The following is a 20194-nucleotide window of genomic DNA, read 5'->3' on the forward strand; positions in this document are numbered from 1 at the left end:
ATCGGGTCTTTTGTATGATTCAAAGGCCGAGGAGACCATCTACCCAAACTTTGATGGCCGGCATGGGGATTATTCGTTCAGCTGCTGTAGTAGCTGCCCCGATTCTGAATGAGTGGCCGGTGTAGAGAGAGGGGGATAGACTGCAGCTTTTAACGACAGTTTAACTGGGTTCTGAACCAGCCTTTTGAAAAGAGGTGCACCGTTAGGTAAGATAAAGAGAGGGGCATAATTAGAAGTTTTAGGGTGGTTTTTAAGGAATTTGACCATAGATGAATGGACAAAAATCATTATTGATTTTAAGAAAGATAAGGTGACGCCGTAGCCTTGAGCGTTTTTTTTTTTTTTTTTATGTTTAAGAATTAGAGTGGAGCGATTAGGTGAGAACGAATATCAGAAAAGGAAATACCAAAGGTAGGATCAAATGTATTAGTATCTGAGGAGAATTCGCCTGGACGCATGAACCGTAGAAAGCAACTAGAAACACTGCTTCTAGCAGAATATTGATGTAAAAGGAAAGAGACCGTTGCGGACGGAACTGATAAACCTATGCCGCTACGGGAGAGTAATGAGCAGACGTTTATCTATTTGTTTACTAGAGGATTTAGCGAAGCCTTTAAGGAGTAAACAAATGGAAGTTTCGGAGAAAAGACTTGGAAAATTAGGACTATAGATTTTTGCATAGGATTTGATGCCAGCGAGGAGTCGGCGGATGTAAGAGGTCTTTTTTTTTTTTTTTTTTTTATAAGATAAGAAGGGAACAAATGGTCGAAATCAAAGTGGGAAATACTGACATTTGAGGCGAAACAGAACATAGAAAAAACTGACGATGCGGACGTGTAAGTTTTGAAAGTTGAGGAAGCGACACTTTTAGGAATATATTTTCTAGCCTATATTAGCAGATAGTTTAATATAATATTAATGCTGCTAGGGGAGGACAGGGTGCTGGGTCCGGGTTGGCTTATGCAGAGCCGTCTGAAAGTCTTGGACGATGTTCGCTCTAAGAGGGAACGCTGTAGCTGCGGATGGAGAGACAAAACGCCTACCGAAAGACTGAGCTGGGATTGCTGAAGAAAACCATCTTGACCATCATGGCATCCCGCATACTTAATAGAGGAGACCTTGGTAGAGGATGCCAACTCCACGCATTGAACTATGTTCGTAGCAACACTGACCTGAAAAAATGTCCCATGCACGTGCGAGTTGGAGAACGTATTTCTTTCCATCTGCAATTAGGGGGATTCTAAACCCTTGCGTAACTCCCGCTCACGTCTTGATAGAACACCATCTAACCGTCAACCTGCTAAGAGAGCCCCTAAAGAAAATAAACCAGACAGCATGACAAACATCACATGGGCATGTGATTGAGAACATCAGACGATGCCCTTGCAAAAGGATAAGAATGTTTTATATGTTTAAGCTTTACTAACTAATAAAACCATAGCTAGCTATATAGGACCCGGCACGGCTACTGAACCTATGAAAAAATTCATCATTTGATAACCTAAGCCAGGATAATACTGTGATGATTGTGGCCACATTTGGCAGTATGAGACGAATATCACAATCCTAAAAATTCCTTTGACCCTGGAATAACATCTGAAGTCTATAATAGTTAATTTGACATACTCACCAACGCCATGATATAATTTTGGCCTGAATAATTTCACTAAGGTGAATGGGTTGATGTAAACTCCGGACAGGTCCTCGTGGATCTGATTAACGTACCTGGCATTAATGCACTGAAATCCCACAGTATGACATCAGATCGCAGTCTGAAAAGCAACGAATCACAAAGATTATAAGCGCACTGTGTGCCAGCTTTAGCGAAGAGAAAAGCTCACTGCGAGAGAGCTCGTCATTTGCGGTGCACCCGGAAATCAACACTCATGTGCAGACTGAGTCAACAGTCAACGCTATATTTACTCCCCTGTATATTGTGTTAGACTCAATAACTGAAAATGTTGCGTTAATGGTGCAGTGTAGCCGATTACAGACATGTCTTCCTGTAGCTCGAACAGTAGAGCGTGGCACCAGCAACGCCAAGCCACGGGCCCGGCTCCCAGGGAAAGCAAGACCGGACAGAATACTGAATGTGCACCCCGAATTCAAGCAAGTCGCCCGGACAAAGCGTCTGCCAAAAGCATAATGCAATGTAAGGTCTGTTGAGCGCTTGGATGCAGTGACGAATTGGAGGAGTTAACATGACAATACACGCGATCGCATTTGAATGGTTCAGCGCTTGTTCGCTGGCTAATTCTGCCTTCTAGTGCATACATTTGACCAACGAAGAATAGAGCATGCAATAGATCATGATTCGGTGTAGATTGACCGCAGCAGTTTCCACTAGTGTAGGAGTTTATCTGAACTAAAGCACTTCCGACGGTTCCGTGCATTTATAAAGGGAGCACACTCTGCTCACTTACTGTTTTCATTAAAGATTTGAATAAGTGTTCCCGTGCTGCGATTTAGATGCAATCTTTATGTAATACGGGTCGATTGAGTACGGAAATATATTAGTGCTGCAATCGAATATCGAAAACTTGTTTAGTATGCAAACCTTACCTGACCTATGGTGCTGTGAGTACAAGCGAGATATACGTTTGTTTTATACTAGTTGCAGCCATGGCGTCCTAGCACAGAAGGACCAAGTGAGCCGTAATACTAAATTCTAAAGTTACTAAACTAGAAAGAGGTATTCAGATATCAGCTGAATAAAACACAAGTAATTAACTGGAGTTAAGCGAAAACAAAGCATCAATTACTATACATAACGTGTTTATTTCAATTGACTAATATATAATATAGCGCATATTTATAATGCAATAAGACGACACCTTTATGGAACACAGAACGCTACAGTACTTCCTCATCAGAAAGGAAGCCATGTCAAAAGGGAAACCATTTCAACGCTGGGTGCCCCGTATGATTGAGCAGATGATGTACTCTGCTGGATGACAGCCCAAAAACACTTTTAAGCTTAAAACTTTGTGTCAGTTTTAATTGCATGTTGTATGTGACGAACTCACAGTGCTGCAAGAGAATAACACCATTGATGAGAACGGATCAAAGCACTGATGTCGGTGCTGTAGCCTACTTAAAAACTATGCTGAGCAAATTAGCATATTTAATTCAATTGTATTGATTAATAACACAGAACCCATTGCGATTCCAGCTTAACTCTGTTAATCATGAGCCCCGATTAACTGGGTGCATGTTGCTTTAAACTCATGTTGTTTCCTTGCGTTCATAGGGAGAGCATACCTGTCAAGTTTTGGATTTGAAAATAAGGGAAATTTTTCGACGCCCACCGCAAGCAGTCCCACCACCCCAACCAAGCTCCAGTATCCCTTACATTTTAAGACAGGTGTTATAGCCCAAATGAAAACACAAAAGGGTATATATAATGAGCATTTATTTAAAGGCTTATTTGCATATTTTCTGTTCATTTAAAATTGCTTGTCTTTACATTTTATTTTCATTCCACACATTCTTTTCATTTCATATTGCTTTTCTTTTACAGTTTTTCTTTTCTTTTCATTTCACACAACTTTTCTTTACTCTTTTAGTGAGTTATTGTGCACATTTGTTGCAGACTTTGCATTCTTTAAGACTGTTTTGGAAGGAGTGTATTTGTGGGCTGGGCCAGAGTGGTTCATTTTACATGAGAGTAGAGCACAAACAGTTCTGTTGTCTAATGTCATCCTATTCTCTGTAACAATCTTTCGTACCATAAATACCCTTTCTGAACTTGCATTGCTATGGGCAGGTCTCGACATGAACGCTTGTACGCTTGACAAGTGAATTTTTTGAAGGGGCAAGTGAAAAATAATTTTACTTGCCCAACAGACAAGTATCTTGAGTAAAATGTCAAAACAAAAAAATAACTAGGGAATCACCAAAATGCAATAATGATTCTGCATTCAGTTAGTGTAAGTGGCGATCGATAGTGGATAATAATATCAAACGAACTGACAACAATGTTGAGTGGTTGAGGCTCGCGCAGCCTCTCGACGAGAAAATCGAAAACAAATGAGCGGCGCTCACACACAGAAACTCAGTTAACATACACGGTTAAAATGGTGTAGTTATTATATTTATAACATATGATACAGTTAAGCAACATTACACTAACAAGAGTGTTGTTTTCCAGAATACCATCACGACTGGAAATGACACTGATTTCATACGCCAGTTCCATAAACAATTAATTAACATTAAGTCACTTACATTTTATAATTAAATTCGCTGTCCCATTGATCACGGTATTTACACGAGGGTTTTTTTTTTTGTTTGTTTTGGCAGGAGTGCCTTAATCCGTCTCTATCGTTACGTCCATCATCCGTCTCTGTTTTGTTTTTTTCCCGCGTTGTCACTCGTCATCTGACCTCAGTCACACACTAGCCTCGCGACAACTGGCACCTATACTGTAGGCTACTGCAGATGCCAGTTATCGCGATGCTAGTTACAGAGCTCAGATTGGAAATGTTTTTGTTTTTTTACTCCAGTATTATTGTTTTTTAATAACGCAGGTTAAAATACGGGAGATTTACAGGAAAATACTAATACGGGAGGACGGCGGGAAAGAAGGGTAAAATACGGGACTTTCCCGGCCAAAACGGGATACTTGACAGGTATGAGGGAGAGTGATAGAGGCTAATATGCTGTGCCATCTGATTTGTTTCAGCTTTTCTAAACAATTTGCCATCAATACAGGCCGTTGTCATGCGAATCATTTACAGCACTATGGATTACGACACAAGTGAGCCCTAACGAGCGCTCACATTGCACGAGCAGACCGGCAGACACCTGTGCGCGTCTCATATGATGCTTGTGTCTGCACTGTACAGACTTGCGACAAAATTGAGAAAGAGTACAATACTACACCCAATCGGCATCGGAATGTATAATCATATACATATCGCTGTGGTGAATGCTGATGTAGAGATGACGCCAGAATGGTGATGGAGATCACAGCCGTGTCTTTGATAACATGCCCAATAGTCCTCCGTGGAAGTGATTGTTCTGAATCTGAACGCGAGATTGCTCTCGTTAGTGAAGGCACTCGTGTCTATTGCCGCGACAGCCCGGTGAATAGAATGATGGCTGACATGGACTTAGAACGCCACTGTGTGCATATTATTAACTTTATAATAGGACCAGCGATCGACCGCTACGGAACATCCAGAACGTTTACTGAATCGTCGCTTCAGATCTGCGTAATCGTCGCTTCAGATCTGCGTAATCGTCGCTTCAGATCTGCGTAATCGTCGCTTCAGATCTGCGTAATCGTCGCTTCAGATCTGCGTAATCGTCACTTCAGTATCTGCGAACTCAAACATGTGTAAGTACCGGGCTTTTATACGGTGAGCATGAGAATATAATTGGGTTAGAATGAAGGCAATAAGTGACGTAGTAATTGAGTCTCCCCAGCAGAACTTATGCTAGAGCTTTCATTTCATCTGTTTGTTTGGGTTCACTTAGCAGCTGAGACAGATCAGGTAAGGTATTTGAGAATCTATCTATAGTGGTTGGAAGGATTGTTCTGCCTGGCCGATAACGTGGCGCAACATGACAGATTTCAGCAGTACGCAGTATGCAAGTTACCATGTAATGGTCAGTGACATCATCACTTTGCGGTATAATATCTATATCGGTTGGGTTGGTTCCATGTGATATAATTAAATCTAGTGTGTGATTAAGACGATGAGTGGGACCAGTGACGTTTTGCTTGACCCCAAAGGAATTTAATAGATCTGTAAACGCAGCCCCTAACGCATCATTTGTGTTATCTACGTGTATGTTAAAATCTCCAACAATTAATGCTTTATCGACGTTGACCAATAGATCTGAGAGAAAGTCTGCAAACTCTTTTAGGAAATCAGCATAGGGCCCTGGAGGTCTATATACAGTAGCCAAGCCTAGAGATAATACGGATTTCTTTCTTACATCTAAGAGCGTAACATTTAGCACTAGTACTTCAAACGAATTTAACCTGTGACCTATTTTCTGGGTAACATTAAGAATATCTCTATAGATTGTTGCAACACCGCCGCCACGACCAATCAGACGGGGCTCATGCTTATAACAGTATCCTGGTGGAGTAGACTCATTAAGACCGGAATAATCATTTGGCTTAAGCCAGGTTTCAGTAAGGCAAAGTACATCGAAACTATTATCTGTGACCATTTCATTTACAATAACCGCCTTAGGTGTGAGCGATCTAATGTTTAGAAGACCTAGTTTTAGAAATTGCTTTTGTTCACTAATATTGAGATTTTCTGGTTTAATCACAATTAGATTTTTCCTAGATCCTACAGTAGATTTAATGTTTGACATCACTAAACGAGGAATAGACACAGTTTCTATATAATGTTCTACATTGGTACTTATGTCAATTAAGTTAGGACAAAATTGTTTTTGTTCACTAATATTGAGATTTTCTGGTTTAATCACAATTAAATTTTTCTTAGATCCTATAGTAAATGTAATGTTTGACCTCACTAAACGAGGAATAGACACAGTTTCTATATAATGTTCTACATTGGTACTTATGTCAATTAAGTTAGGACAGCAAAGACTGTGATTTGGACTTTGACTTACTAGTCATATTGTGTGACATATCATTAACAATAAACGCTTTTAGGGAAAGGGATCGAATATTCATCAACCCAAGCTTTATCAATTGTTCATCTGTAATATATCTGTTGTTTATTTGTTGGACATCAATTAAATTCTTACTGTTGAATGGTTTTGATGTTTTTTTGTATTTACTAATTCGGGGAACAGACACAGTCTCTATGTGATAATATCTAGGTGAAAGAGTCTCTATGTGTTGGGATTTATCTGACTTCAGTGACGTGAGACAGCTAGCAGACGGTCGGTTTAGCCAGTTTGTCTGCTTCCTGACCTGGGCCCTAGTCAGTCAAGGTTTAGCTCTAAGACTATGTGCCAAATTACTAAAGAGAAGAGCGGCACCACCCCAAGAAGGCTGGATGCCATTCCCTTCAACAGGGCAGGTGTGCCCCAAAAGCTTTTCTAATTGTCTATGAATTGCCTATGTTATTTTGCGGACACCACTTAGACAACCAGCCATTGAGTGATGATAGTCTGATTAGTATCTCATCACTCCTTTTAACGGGGAGGGGTCCGGAGCAAAAAACTGCATTTGACATCGTACTTGCGAGCTCACACACCTCTTTAATGTTAATTTTGGTGATCTCCAACTGGCGAAGTCGAACATCACTAGTGCTGACGTGAATAATAATCTTAGAGAATTTACGATTAGCTTTAGCCAGCACTTTGAAATTTGCTTTGATGTCAGGCGCTCTGGTTCCCGGTAAACATGTGACTATGGTGGCTTGTGTCTCTATTTTCATGTTCCGTGTAATAGAATCGCCAATAACTAGGGCACTTTCAGTTGATGTTTTTCAACACAGATGTTTTTTTCCATAGCGCTAAATCAGCCCAGCATTAAGAGTAGCTTTTGAAAAGGAAAACAGTACTAGCTCAGGTCAAAAGGCTCCAGCATCCTTGGATATAATAACCACCATTCCAAAATGTGCTATATCAGGCCTCATCCACACAACAGCCAGTGGCACAGATCCTCAATAAAACCTGTTACATACCGGTGTGATAATAATAATAATAATAATAATTTGTATATTTATATAGCGCCTTTCCAACACTCAATTTCACTTTATAATGATGATTTTAAGGAACAGAAACAAATAAACATCAACATCAAAGCACAATACACATACCAAGGGCTGAAAATAACAAACAGAGGTCGCTTACAAAATTAGGTTAGAGCAGTGGTTCTCAAACCTGTCCTGGGGACTATGGGATCAGATTCTCGCCAAATTTATTGGTCAGCACGAATCAAAATTTTAAAAGCACATGTGAAAATATAACGCACAAAACTGAAAAATCAATGCAAAGTTTACCAAAACCACAAACAACGCAGTCACGGAAATAAAAATATTAAGTGTAAATCAAATATTTAAACAAGTTTAAAATGATATTGCTCAAAACTGAATCATGAATTCAAAATTATCTGAATCGCTCACAAAATCATGTTTTCTGCTCTTATTTTCATTTTTTGCATGTCCGTGCTCTTTTCTCCTTTGCTCTTGTTTCCACATTCTGTGCTTGCGGTTTCAAATGTTGCAGTTCAAGTCTCATGTAAATTAGGGCGGGTCTTAGTATCACCATTGGTCCACTAGTTCTAGATTGACAGCTCATCCTCAAACCAATTAATCGAAGAGGGAAGTTCATTCCGCAGTTCAGCCAGCCGAGCTATGAGTATAACGCATTCTCTATCACTATATCTGCAAGGAAATACATTATTGTATTGTTGTGAATACACTGTAAAAAGTGATTCTGAGTTTTAGTCAGGTGGACAAGTAAAATTATGTCCTGTCAACTTGCAGTGTCTCACTACACAATAGGATGAGTTATAACAACCTCAACTTGAAGGTAAATGGAAAACTTAAAATAACGTGTTCATATAACAACAAAATATAGGTTCTTTCAATTTTCTGCCTCATGTGCATGTGCCAGAAATTCTACGTCATGATGACGTACTATTTGAACGCATTTGAACCAGACGTGCCATGCCATTTTCTGCACGAGAAGACAAGATCACGACACGAGTTGCTGATGCGAGAAAAAAAGAGGAAGGAGATCTTATTTGACGACTACAGATGGATTTTTATAGCATGTCATATTTGACGTTTGCTTGGGAATTGAAGATAGTTTTATTTGAAGTTGTTAACAATTTGTGTCTATTGGAAACAGAAGTTCTTATTAAGAATTAACAGGTTCAGATGCAGAATTTTTTATTGAAAATTTTTGGTCTCCATTTTGGTGATGAGTGTTTCCTTTTGTTGGGTAGTTTGACTCCTGGCGTTTTATGTGAGTTTGTGGTTTTTGTAACAGTGTTTAGCAAAGCACTTAATTTGTTACAAAAAAAAGCTGTAACCAATGATCAGGTAATGGATAACAGCATAAAGTGGGGTAGTTTACTACTTTATTCCTGATTAAAAGTGATTATTTATGAATAATATTATATTTACCAACAAAAGTTTTATGCAGCAGATCAGTAATTCTAAATTTAAATTCTGATATTTAATACGCAACGTATACAGGAGTTTTTTTTTTTTTGACAAAAACACAGACATCAAGAATCAGCATGAATCTCAACAATGGTGACATGTTTCATGCCACAATGCATGCTGGGAGCCATAATTTGAATACTTTGTTGGCTCCCAGCAGGGACGTCACTAGGATAGGAAGACAGGGGGGGGCTTAGCCCCCAGGGTTTTTGTAACTTGCATTTGCAAAATCTTTGCTCTCACATCTAGAGCTACACTTATGTCAACAACCAGTTGAGAAACCAAGATGTTAACAAGTAAAACGTGACAGACATATCCTCTTCTTCCATTTCTACTCTGTTAAAGAAAAGTTACTGTAATGTTAGCTTTTAGACACATCAAAGCTGATGGGGGAATTTACTTATAGGCCAGACTTTGCTCCTGATGAGTTACTATAAGCAATAACTTAAATGCTATCTGTCTGCTCATGTAAATGTATGATAAAGTAATAGCATAGCCTACTATATCTAATTCCTCTCTATATAAGATAAGTTGTCCACAGAATGCTATTTAATTACACAGAACCCCATGTATTCAACCCATTTTTGAGCTAAAATACAAATATACAGCTAAACCTATACAAATACCAATTTTCACACCCTACTTAATTTACCCTATACAATAGCCTAGATATGACAAAACATTATTTCATATTTGAATCACAGATCATTTAACGTGTTTTGACATCGACAACCCAAGTGCATTTTACCTCAAACTTGCGACTAACTTTCTAAAGTAGCAATCGCTTCTCGGGTCGACATTAACACACTGACAAAATAATTTTCTGAATTAAAAATCTTTTTATACCACTTTTTAATGTGGGATTGTGTAAAGGTGTTCACGAGATACCAACCTTTCGCGAACTTGGCTTGCTTTCACGTCGAACACTCGTTCTCAAGAAGACAGCGGTGTGCACGGACGGAGGGGAGGGGCTGTGTGTGTGTGTGTGTGTGTGTGTGTGTGTGTGTGTGTGTGTGTGTGTGTGTGTGTGTGTGTGTGTGGCGCACGGTGAGAGACGCAGGGAAAGGAAATGCAGCTGAACGTTATTTGCTCTGTGAAAGACATTGATAAAGACGAAAACTAAGGACATTTAATCTATCATTTTATTTTAGTTAGTTTTGCCAAACACACATTACAGACTTGGTTAGTTACCGTTTTTTGTAATGCCTCGTTTTTATTTTTATTTCCGTTAACGACAACCCACCTAGTTTTCGTTAACGATTATAACCTTGGCGACGAGACGAGATGAATCCCCCAGGCAGTTACTTGCAGTAGCACTCCGGTCTGCAACGCTCTGAAAGCTGCCACAGCTCACACCAATGAGACGAGACGCGGTGCATCATCTTGATAGCACGACTCTTTGTACTTCTGTCCAACTTCCGACTTCTCTGCTATTTTTTTGTAGCTGGATATATATAATTTGTTGCGTCTAAATATGAATGAGGATACGGTTATTGATAAATCAAATTGTTATTGTTGTTCTTATTATCATTTAGGGGGGCTTGGGAACATTTTGGGGTAGCTTCAGCCCCCCTAAAATAGGCCTAACGACATCCCTGGCTCCCAGAATGCATTGCGGCATGAAGCATGTCACCATTGTTGAGATTCATATGCTGATTCTTGATGTCTGTGTGTTTTATTCCTGTAATGTATTTTAAATTCAGATTTCATCCGCTGATTGTAAAGCCTTTTTGGGTGATGCAAGGCGCTGCTGACGCGAGCATTTGTAGTGCAATGCACTATGGCCTACATTAAACCTTTAACTAAAATATTTATTGAGCTGTTTACACTGTCATTTACAATAAAAGAGCCTGCACAGCAACAGGAAATAAAAATGAACGCAAAAAACCTGCCAACCATAGCCTAGAGCATGTGACTGAAGCGGAGCGGAGCTCCACTCTTGAACCGCTCACCGGTCCAGTCAACTTTATTTATATAGCGCTTTTAACAATGCAGATTGTTTCAAAGCAGCTTTACAGTGTTAAACAGGAAAATAATGCAGCATAATTTTATTCAGCCGTCTAGCCATTCTGGAGAAAACGGTGATGTCATCAGTTCATTTCAATTATCATACAGTGACAGTGTGGGCTTTAGATCAGTAATTAGATCAGTAATTTAGTTTATACGGTTAATTTAGTTTAATAATTAGATTTATTTGGATATTTAGTTGAAAAATGTAGTGTCCCCAACTGAGCACGCCAAGCCAGAGGCACCGGTAAAACGACGTGTGCTCAAATCCCGCTCCAACATGACATTTCTCTGTACTGTAGCCTACTTTACTTGTTTAGTTTCATATGTTTAAATATTATAATGTTATTTTTTTATTTCATTTATGTTGATTATGAAATATGGTTATGATATATGTAAGAAGACATGGGGGTCAGAAATAATTTCGACCACTTTAAGTTTTGTTTTGTTGAAAGCCTTTCTTTAAATTTAATTTCGTTTTGTATAAATTGTATCTTAATTTTAATCAATGTTTTGTCAACCAATTTCGTGGATTTAATAAATAATAAGCAAATATAGCAGACAATGGCTTGGAGGCGCCAACGCAGCTTGAACAACGGCTTAAATGAACAACTAGGAAAAAAAACTTTAGTTGGGGGCAGCCCTAGCTATTTATTTCAGTATGCCTATATTCGAACCAGCATGACACAAAGGGCATGAGCTTTAGAAATGAACAGAATCTTCAGAAAGGTGCTCTCTCTGGAGGAAATATTACCGTTCTATGCATTCTCTATTTGCACACCACAACGGTCACAATATGACCTCATGTATGTATGTTTTAAAAACATAATTCCACATATAACTATTAAGCCTTTTTTTAATGGCCACTTAAAGTGTACAAATAAATTACTAAATGCTAAAAATGAATACAGCCTATTGGCTATGAATAGCCTATTGTACCCCAGAATATCAGCAGGGAACTGATCGGCGCACAGGGACAAAAATAAATAAACACCGTAAATAAAATGCACATCGGCAAACCTGACATTACCTGAATAGGCTACTGTACAATTTTATCATTGTAATAAAAAACGCAATTTGGCACATTGTTTCAACATGCTGCTATTAAGCCTATTACTAATTGCCTATTGCAAAAAGAATAAAATAACAAGTCATTCACATTATAGGCTAATTAACTCTACACACTGTCATGTCAGGGTGACGACTAGGACTAGCCTGAAGAAATTAAACCGTTAATTTTGACTGCATGGGAAGAGAGCGTGTCTTTTTCAGGCAGACAGTGCAACTTGTTTTATACCAGCAGGCCTAACAATCATACAAGAAACAAACTATGGAGCCTCGATATTAAAGAAAATCAGACTATTTGTTCACTGAAATTCGCTGAAAGTCCAAATGTTCACATTTTAAATTTTCCATAACAACTCCAAAACTTGCACGTCTTATTAAAGGGCAAATTTTTCTGACTATTTTTTCGTTTTCTGCTGTGGATGTTATTGAATTTGTAGAAGTTTAGCTCTTGCGTTCTCTCTCTTAAATGTCTATTCCCCAAGTGATTACAATGCCTGGCTGTTTTAAGATATAACTAATATTGAAACAAAACCCAGGCAGTCTCATGTACGAGATGTTTAGGCCTCCATACTGACAGCTGGGCTCATAGCTTGCAGGTTTGCTTAGTGGCCTACCAGGTGCTGCAACAATATTTAAAGGGATAGTTCACCCAAAAATTAAAATTAGCCCATAATTTACTCATCCTCAAGTCATCCTAGGTGTATATGACATTCTTCTTTCAGATGAATAAAATCGGAGTTATATTACAAAAGTCCAGGCTAATCCAAGCATTAGAATTGGATTTATAGTTGCCCTGTTTTTGAAGTCCATAAAAAGTGCATCTGTCCGTCAAACAACATGCTCCACGCGGCTCCGGGGTGTTAATAAAGGCCTTCTGAAGCGAATCGACGCATTTGTGTAAGAAAAATATCCATATTTAAAACTTTATCAAGTAAACGTTCGGCCGACCACCTTCTGTGGAAAAGTGTTGAATGTTGAAAGTGAAACTCAAGATGCGTACGTGACGTCATGACGAGCCTACCTGGTCGCGTTAGTCTTTCAATCGGCAGGGGAACTTTCAACAATATTTCCATATATTGAACAGGGAAGGCGGTCGGGCGAAAGTTTACTTGATAAAGTTTTAAATATGGATATTTTTCTTACACAAACGCATCGATTCGCTTTGGAAGGCCTTTATTAACACCCCAGAGTGTTGAGCATGTTATTTGATGGGCAGATGCACTTTTTATGGACTTCAAAAACAGAGCAACTATAAACCCAATTCTAATGCCTGGATTAGCCTGGACTTTTGTAATATAACTCCGATTTTATTCGTCTGAAAGAAGGTCATATACACCTAGGATGACTTGAGGGTGAGTAAATGATGGGCTAATTTTCATTTTTGGGTGAACTATCCCTTTAACAATGTAGGCCTATATCTTTTTTTTATTATTCATTTGAATGGTTGAACCACACGCCCGAATTTAATTAAAATATTATTTTTCGTCACGTCATCCGCCCAATCCGTGGAGTCCACGGCTGTAACCGCCAACCGCGCATCTCTAATGTGGCGTTCACACCGGACGCGATTTGCGCGAATAATTCGTGCTGATCGCGCGAAGGTGGACGCTTGAACATTTTGAGTTTACTCGCTTCAATCGCACGTGCAATTCGCGCGACATTCCCTGCACAACAGAAGTGGATTCGCGTCATGGGCGGGGCTTCTGCCAGCGGCTCGTCTCATTGAGAAATGGCTGACATGGGCTGTGTTTACACGTCTTTTTTTGTTAAAATCTACTGTTAATGTGTGACAAAACGTAGTTTTAAGACTTTTTCAGTCGATAATGTAGTTGTTTAAAGCTCAAATATGTGGTCTATTTATATAAAGAGTGCCTATTTGAACATTTTATCTGGCGTTTTCGGAGTTGTGAGCTCCAGCGGACAGCGGCGCTCAGCGCTCGTCAAAGCCGGCGAGGGCAACCTTTCCTCGGCCAGTCCTTCTGCCGTCAGCCTCTGGCTCTGATGTCTCTGTGGTGTGTCTCGAGCTATAATTCGTCTTGTAACGGCCGATCTTTGGTCTCATGGATCTATAATTTGTTCCCTGGCAAATCGTTTAGACTGAAGGCAAAGAGAAGTTTCATTACTTTATATTTTTAGGCTATAACTGTACGTTGCAGTTGTAACGTTAGCCTACTAACACTGACTTTGAATGTTTGACTGAATTGTTTCAAAACGCTCAATTCACGTCCTTCGCGCCGCCTCAATCGCGCGTATCTTGCCGCCTCATTCGCGCGAATCACGCCGCAGAATACCATTTCCCGTCTCTACATTGATTTAACATGTAAATCACTCGCGCGAATCGCGTCCGGTGTGAATGCACCATAAGGCCCACTGTTTGTGCAAGGAAATATATTTGTTTACAATCATGAATATATTATTAAATATATCAATTTACACAATCAACATTTTAGAGAGGTTAATCAGAAATTGGTCAAATGATCATGACCCCAAGTAGTTGGTTAGTGCCACTCTCATTCCAAAGAAATATTTTTTGACAGCCAGTGGTGGAATGTAACCACATATGAATAAGAAACATTATCATGTCTATAAAACACGTCAAAACTCGTTGAAGCACATTTTTTACATTATTATTACTTCTTGTAATCATAATGCAATGGACTAGGACTATAGGGCATACATTAAACCTTTAAACAAAACGGTTTTTGAGCTGTTTAAACTATCATATACAATAAAAGAGCCTGCACAGCGACAGGAAGAAAAAAAAATGTACGCAAAAAACAGCCCAGAGCATGTGAGCAAAGCGGAGCGGAGCTGCACTCATGAACCGCTCACCGGTAAAACGACGTGCGCTCAAATCCCGCTCCAACATGACATTTCTCTGTACTGTAGCCTACTATAGGCTGCTTGTTGTAGATATTAAAATACGTATTTAATTTCATATGTTCAAATTTTATAATGTTTTTTTATTTATTTAATCTACGTTGATTATGAAAGTGAACAGGATAAGATGTGCAATGTGTCAGAAGACATGGGGGACAGAACTGATTTTGACAACCCTAAGTTTTGTTTTGTTGAAAGCCTTTCTTTTAAGTGAATTTTGTTTTGTATAAATTGTATCTTAATTTTAATCAATGTTTTATCAACCATTTGCCTGGATTTAATAAATAATAAGCAAATATAGCAGAGTAAGCCGACAATGACATGGAGGTGCCAGCTGTGTGAACAACGGCTTAAATAAACAACTAGGCTACTAGAATTTTTTTTTTAGTTGGGGGCAGCCCCATCTACTTATTTCAGATACTTATTCCTATATTCGAACCAGCATATGTCACAAAGGGCATTTTGGGTTGAGCGCGGCGAATGGAATGAGCTTCAGAAATTAACGAAATCTTCAGAAAGTCCCTCTCCACTCTGGAGGAAAATGACCGCTCTCTGTACGCAAACTGGGCCACAGATGGTAAGCACAATTAGCCTACATTAACCCAAAACTAACTTAATTCATTTTTTTTTTACAATTATTAGAATAGACATTAATAGAATAAATTGTCTTGCAAGTACTTTTAATTCTCATAAAGTACATTTCAAATCAGGTACTTTTTTACTTAAGTAGGGTTGTCATTGTGGTACTTCTACTTTTACTAAAGTCAATATGTCTCTGGTTATTTGTAGCCTATTACTTCCACCACTGGTGATAGAGAACGCGTTATACTGTTAGCTCAACAGCAGCTGCTAGATGGCCAGTCAAGCATCAGTAAGTGATAATGTTAATTTGACTGCTTTAATTATAAGAAACCCCCCTAAAACGTCTATCATACAAAATAATAGAGTCCTAAGATTATATTCATAACAATTCAATAATGTATTTCCTTGCAGATAGTGATAGAGAACGCGTTATACTCATAGCTCAACAGCGGCTGGCTGAACTGAGTGGCATGAGTCGCATTTGAGTGACGTAAACTTCCCTCTTCGATTGATTGGCTTGAGGATGAGCTGTCAATCTAGAACTAGTGGACCAATGGTGATGCTAAGACCCGCCCTAGTTTACATGAAACTTGAACTGCAACATTTGTTGCAAGCACAGAATGTGGAAACAAGAGCAAAGGAGAAAAAAGCACGGACATGCAAAAAATAAAAATAAGAGCAGAAAACATGATTTTGTGAGCGATTCAGATAATTTTGAATTCATGATTCAGTTTTGAGCAATATCATTTTAAACTTGTTTAAATATTTGATTTACACTTACAACCCCAAATCAGAAAAAGTTGGGACAGTATGGAAAACGCAAAAAACAAACAAAAAAGAAGTGATTTCTAAATTTACTTCGACTTGTATTTCATTGCAGACAATATGAACACAAAATATTTCATGTTTTGTCTGGTCAACTTCATGTCATTTGTAAATATGCATCCTTTCCTGTCATTCAGACCTGCAACACATTTCAAAAAAAGTTGGGACAGGAGCAATTTAGGGCTAGTAATGAGGTAAAATGGTTAAATAATGATGTGATTTGAAACAGGTGATGTCAACAGGTGATTGTAATTATGATTTGGTACAAAAGCAGCATCCAAGAAAGGTCTAATCCTTTAGGAGCAAAGATGGGCAGAGGATCGCCAGTTTGCCAACAAATACGTGAGAAAATTATTGAAATGTTTAAAAACAATGTTCCTCAAAGAAAGATAGGAAGAGATTTGGATATTTCACATTCAACAGTGCATAACATAATTAAAAGATTCAAGGAATCTGGAGGAATTTCAGTGCGTAAAGGACAAGGGCGCAAGCCTAAGCTGAACAACCGTGATCTCCGATCCCTCAGGCGGCACTGCATCAAGAATCGTCATTCATCTATAAGCGATATCCCCACATGGGCTCAGGACTACTTTGGCAAACCTTTGTCAAGTACCACAATACGTAGTTACATCCACAAATGCCAGTTAAAACCGTACTGTGCCAAAAGGAAGCCCTATGTTAACAGTGTCCAGAAGCGCAGTCGACTTCTCTGGGCTTGGAGGCATCTGGGATGGACCATCACACAGTGGAAACGTGTACTGTGGTCAGATGAATCAGTATTTCAGGTATTTTTTGGGAGGAATGGACGCCGTGTGCTCCGGACCAAAGAAGAAAAGGATCATCCAGACTGTTACCAGCAACAATTCCAAAAGCCAGGGTCTGTCATGGTATGGGGTTGTGTCAGTGCCCTTGGCAAAGGAAACTTGCACTTCTGTGAAGGCACCATTAATGCTGAAAAGTACATAGAGATTTTGGAGCATAATATGCTGCCTTCAAGAAGACATCTTTTCCAGGGATGTCCATGCATATTTCAACAAGACAATGCAAAACCACATTCTGCACACATTACAAAGTCCTGGCTGCGGAGGAAGAGGGTACGGGTACTTGACTGGCCTGCCTGCAGTCCCGACCTGTCTCCAATAGAGAATGTGTGGCGCATTTTGAAGCGCAAAATGCGACAACGAAGACCCCATACTGTTGCCCACCCTAAGACTTGTTTTCAGGAAGAGTGGGACAAAATTACACCTGAAACACTTCATCACTTGGTGTCTTCAGTCCCTAAACGTCTTTTAAGTGTTGTGAAAAGGAATGGCAACATAACAAAGTGGTAAATGCTTTACTGTCCCAACTTTTTTTGAAATGTGTTGCAGGTCTGAATGACAGGAAAGGATGCATATTTACAAATGACATGAAGTTGACCAGACAAAACATGAAATATTTTGTGTTCATATTGTCTGCAATGAAATACAAGTCAAAATAAATTTAGAAATCACTTCTTTCTTTTTTTTTTTGCGTTTTCCATACTGTCCCAACTTTTTCTGATTTGGGGTTGTATTATTTTTATTTCCATGACTGCGTTGTTTGTGATTCTGGTTAGCTTTGCATTGATTTTTCAGTTTTGTGCGTTATATTTTCACATGTGCTTTTAAAACTTTGATTCACGCTTATTATTATTTTTTAATGCGTGACTGCAATAAATTTGGCGGGAATCTGATCCCAGAGGGCAGGGGTGTCCAATCCTGATCCTGGAGGGCCACTGTCCTGCAGAGTTTAGCTTCAACCCCAATTAAACCCCACACCTGTACTAACTAATCAAGGTCTTATTAGGCATACAAGACACTTCCAGATAGGTATGTTGAGGTAAGTTGGAGATAAACTTCAGATCTCTGGAGTTGTGCGAGGTTCCCTCCTGCTTCAAACGCTCCACCATCATCCCCGTTCCAAAGAACTCCAAGATAACAGGACTTAATGACTACAGACCTCTGGCGCTAACGTCTGTCGTCATGAAGTCATTTGAAAAACTGGTTCTGGCTTATCTGAAGGACATCACCTTACTGGACCCCCTGCAGTTTGCTTACAGAGCAAACAGGTCTGTGGATGATGCAGTAAACATGGGTCTGCACTTCATCCTCAAAACCAGGGACTTCTGTAAGAATCCTGTTTGTGGACTTCAGCTCGGCTTTCAACACTATCTTCCCAAACCTCCTCCTGCCCAAACTAAGTCAGCTCTCTGTGCCCACCTGTCTTTCAGTGGATCCTCAAGGCTGTGTTCTCTCCCCACTCTTCTCCTTCTACACCAACGACTGCACATCTAAAGACCCCTCTGTCAAGCTCCTGAAGTTTGCGGACGACACCACAGTCATCGGCCTCATCTGGGACGGAGACGAGTCTGCTTACAGACAGGAGGCGAAAGAGCTGGCTGTCTGCAGTAGTCATAACAACTTGGAGCTTAACATGCTCAAAACAATGGAGATGATCGTGGACTTCAGGAGAAACCCCCCCCCTGCTCTCCCCCCACTCACCATCATGGGCAGCACTGTAAAAACAGTAGAGTCATTCAGGTTCCTGGGCACCACCATCTCTCAGGACTTGAAGTGGGACATTCACATTGCCTCCATTGGGAAAAAAGCCCAACAGAGGTTGTACTTCCTCTGCCAACTGAGCCACAGGAACTGCTGAAACGGTTTTACTCTGCCATCATTGAATCCATCCTATGCACTTCAATTACCGTCTGTTACAGCTGAGCGAATCACTGGTACAACCCTCCCCACTCTCCAAGATCTGTACTTATCCAGAGTACGTAAAAGGGCTGGCAAAATCACTCTGGACCCCTCTCATCCAGCACACTCCCTCATCGAACTGTTGCCATCCGGTCGACGCTATAGAGCCCGGAGCACCAGAACGACCAGGCACAGGAACAGTTTCTTCCCTCAGACAATCCATCTCATGAACACTTCACAATAAATGAGAAACTCACACACATATACACACACACACACACACACACACACACACACACACACACACACACACACACACACACACACACACACACACACGGAGAGAGAGAGAGAGAGAGAGAGAGAGAGAGAGAATTGTACATTCCTTTTATTCACTTATTTTTAACACACTTATTTACATTTCTAATTTAAACCTAAAATATGTGTACATAGTATGTTGCTTATATTATTTATTTTTATATTGTGTCTTTGCTATTTTGCACATTGTCTGTATATTGGATATTGTTTTTTTTAATTTTTTATTATCTGTGTCTTTTCACTGTCATTCTGTGCACTGTGGAGCTTCTGTCACTACAACAAATTCCTAGTATGTGTAAACATACCTGGCAATAAAGCTCATTCTGATTCATTCTGAATCATTCATTCTGATTCTGATTCTAAAATCTGCAGGACAGTGGCCCTCCAGGACCGACTTTGGACATCCCTGCCATAGGGGACCCCACACCATTGCACATTTTGCGTGTCTCCCTAATCTAACACACCTGATTCAAATCATCAGGCTCATTAGTAGAGACTGCAAGACTTGAATTGTGTGTGTCTGGTGCAGTGGTGAGGGGTCCCCAGGACAGGTTTGAGAACCACTGGGTTAGAGATACAGACAAGGAGGGATGAAAAAAAATAACAAACATAGCAAGGTGTGATTTACAGACCAAGAGCTAAAAAGTAATAGTCAGAGAATTTTTTTTGGTTTTAAGAGGT

The sequence above is a fragment of the Gobio gobio genome, assembly GCF_949357685.1.
Source record: "Gobio gobio genome assembly, chromosome: 15".
Taxonomy (NCBI): domain Eukaryota; kingdom Metazoa; phylum Chordata; class Actinopteri; order Cypriniformes; family Gobionidae; genus Gobio; species Gobio gobio.